This window comes from Corapipo altera, unplaced genomic scaffold (genome assembly GCF_003945725.1).
Source record: "Corapipo altera isolate COAL_440 unplaced genomic scaffold, ASM394572v1 66, whole genome shotgun sequence".
NCBI classification, from domain to species: domain Eukaryota; kingdom Metazoa; phylum Chordata; class Aves; order Passeriformes; family Pipridae; genus Corapipo; species Corapipo altera.
The window spans coordinates 4348548-4351566 of NW_020884924.1; the positions used below are offsets into that span (position 1 = coordinate 4348548).

Genomic DNA, 3019 nt, shown 5'->3' on the forward strand with positions numbered 1-3019 from the left:
GCTGTTTCATGTCTCACCAGGGCTAACTGTAACATATTGAAGCATCAAGCACAATAATAAAAATTTGGGGGGAAGGAGGAAAACTAAGAAATTATAGACTTTCATGTCAACTACCACCTTGCTAGTAAAATTCTAGTTGCCTATTAGTCATTACTAAGTCCTAGAGTGAATAAAACACAAACAAAATATTTTACAAGACAATTGAAATATATATTTAATATAAAATTATTTTAAATCTTACTTTTTTTTTCCTATTTACAAATGTAAATAAGGGTTGAGAGAAAAGCTCAAACACTGAAATTACATGTAAGTTTTCCCTAAGCAGTCTAACATGGTTCCCCAACCAGCACCAAAACCTATCTTCTTACCTGGTTAACTATAAGTAAAGAACTTGAATACATAGGCAGCCTAATGCACCTGTTCTCTCCAAGATGGATATGGGGAGCCATTGGGAAACTGGGTCCCCTCACAGCAGCTGTCTTGAGCCAGAGTTTCTGATCAACGGAAATTACTTTCAAGACAATATATCTGCTTGAAAAAAATGGTTAAAACTGTGCCGTTCCTGAGAAACATTTTAATTGTGACAAACTGACACATTCCATTGAAAAAGCAGAAGTTTCAGCTTCACAATTTCTTACTGATTCTCATTAGAGCAGTTTGGATTTCCTATTTCCAGCTGAGTTTATAAGCAGATCTGTTAGGAAGATAATCTAGCATTTGGTAGAGCTGGTATAGAGTCAGGCAGAGCAGATACACAAGGAACCATGGGTTGTCTGTTTTTCAGCTTCTTTCCCTACAATTGCATTTTGAAAGTGAAAGATTTTGCTTCGTTATCCTGAAGAATCCCTCAAAAGTTCACAGAATCACAGAATATTCTGAGTTGGAAGGGACCCACAAGGACCATCAAGTCCAATTCTGAAGTGGATCCCCTACAGGGGGGATCAAACCCACAACCTTGGCATTATTAGCACCAGGCTCTAACCAACTGAGTTAATTTCAGGGTCTTATAAGCTTTCTTCTTTTTTTTTTGGTGCTGCACTTTGCAATGCTGTCAACTCCCCCTCTCCCTCAGATTAACCCAATAACAACACACATGTAGTGCTGTGAGTACTGTTGCTGTAAATACATCAGTCAGAGATTCATAATGGAGGAAATATGATAACTGAGTAGGTCAGAGAAAGCAAATGCTGGGTGCTGACGTAATTTACACAGTGTAAAATGTCACCAAAGAAATCTACAGAGCTACATAGGTTTAAGTCAAAGGTAAATAAGAAGAACACGGTAGTTTGCAAAAAACTGTCCAAGATAATACAATATTATGTAACAAAATTTAACATAATATTCCAGATGAAAACTTAAGCATGTTTCATCTCGTAAATCTCTCCTAAAATTAGTTTACCCCAAAGAGGTCATAGTCTCCTTGAATTTTTCATCCTTCATTCTGCCTTTCAGTTCTTCTTTTATCTGTTAAGAATACACTCTGCAAAGACAAATATGAACACCTGGTGCTGGATGAGGCTCTCAAAAGAGATGTTATTTCACCCTTCACCCCTAGCACAGGAAGATGGCATCAGAACACAGTCCCTACCAAGCTGTTGGCTCTTGATTTCTCAGTGTTAGAATTTCAGTAATCCTATGTAGGCTTATTTTTTCTTGGATAAAAGTTATTTTCTCTGAACTGGAAAAGGATTTACTGTGGAGGTGTTTAAAAACAAACAAACATAACATATTGGCAGAGACATACACAAAAGATTCATCTATACTGAATCTAAAGTGGTACCTGGAAATTCAATATGAATCTATCTTAATAATCTTTAGCTGCCCAGATTTATGCATAGATAGACAAATATGTGTGTGTGGCTCTGATCTCTGTTTCTAGGTCCACCCATAACATAAATAGCCTTGAGAACTATACCACACACTGAGGCTTTATTGTGGTTTCTTTTTTTCACTCTGTAACAGCACCAAAATACTAACATGAAAGCAGATGTAAGTTAAAAATATATCAGTGCTTTTAAGTCTTACCTTGTTTACCTTATCTTGGAAGTATGCAGGATGTGGGCTATGTCACTTCTATTTAAAAGGTAAAAAGTGTACAGGGGCCATCTGCCTTCAGAAGGTTGTGGTTTGCTCCACTGAAGGAGAAGTGAACAAGAGAGGAAAAGGAGAGGAGATGACATTTAGAGGGAGAAAACCTACAAGCAAACTATTTTTGACTACTCAAGGGTATTAAAATCTCACAGTTTCATTTCATGTTTCATGGGTTGTGCATTGTGTAGTTCCACAAATCTTGGAAATTAGAGAGATGCAGGATCTGTCATACTTGCTTGGTTCCAGGCACTTGCTATTTACCATCAGGGCAGGCAGCCCCATCTGCTGTATTCAAGCAAGGTCTTTGCACACTATTTTAGATCCATCTTATTTTCCCAATCTCCACCATCATCTGATATAAGGTTCCTTGTTCTGTCAAAGCCTGTGAGAAGAAAAAAAGGGATGTAAAATGCACTTCAGGCAAAAATGTAGGATCTCATGATATATCTGAGCTCTAGACTTTGATGGGCTGGAGAACCATTCATAAAAGCAAGCCTTCCTGCATCAAAAATGGCAAGTGGCAATAATGGAGACTTTATAGGTTGGAAAACTAAGTTGCACAGCTTGGCAATTAGTATTTCATAAGATAATTAGGTTTTAAATAATAGAGTGGAAGAGATTGGGGAGAAGGGACAAATAAAGTAATCTTTCAAAGTTTCAGAGGCAGCAAGCCAATCCAAAGTGCAATTATCCTGCAAAGACATATGTACCCAAGAGATATGGGAGTTCCATACCTTTCTTCCCCCACTGTTTCTCTCAGAGTTTTTGTCTCTTACAGTTTTATTTTACTTTCTCTTTTAAAAACCACATGACAGCAGAACATGCAGCTGCTTATGGAAAATTCAATAGCTTTTGTGATTTAAATCAATATGATTTAACAGGTGGTTTTTTTGCTATTCACATTTGAAAAATTGTTGCAATTATAATT

General features: G+C 37.0%; 1 long non-coding RNA gene across 2 annotated transcripts; it reads right to left on the reverse strand.

Moving 5' to 3' along the window:
* Positions 1-1174: 1174 nt before the first annotated feature.
* On the reverse strand, positions 1175-2467 carry LOC113953820. 2 transcript variants are annotated; one of them, XR_003530028.1, is made up of 3 exons: positions 2353-2467; positions 2035-2135; positions 1175-1480 (listed from the first exon to the last, which is right to left on the reverse strand). It is a non-coding gene; the product is annotated as an uncharacterized LOC113953820 (long non-coding RNA). The 2 variants fall into 2 exon arrangements; XR_003530027.1 differs by having other exon boundaries at positions 2026-2135.
* Between the last annotated feature and the right edge of the window lie 552 nt (positions 2468-3019).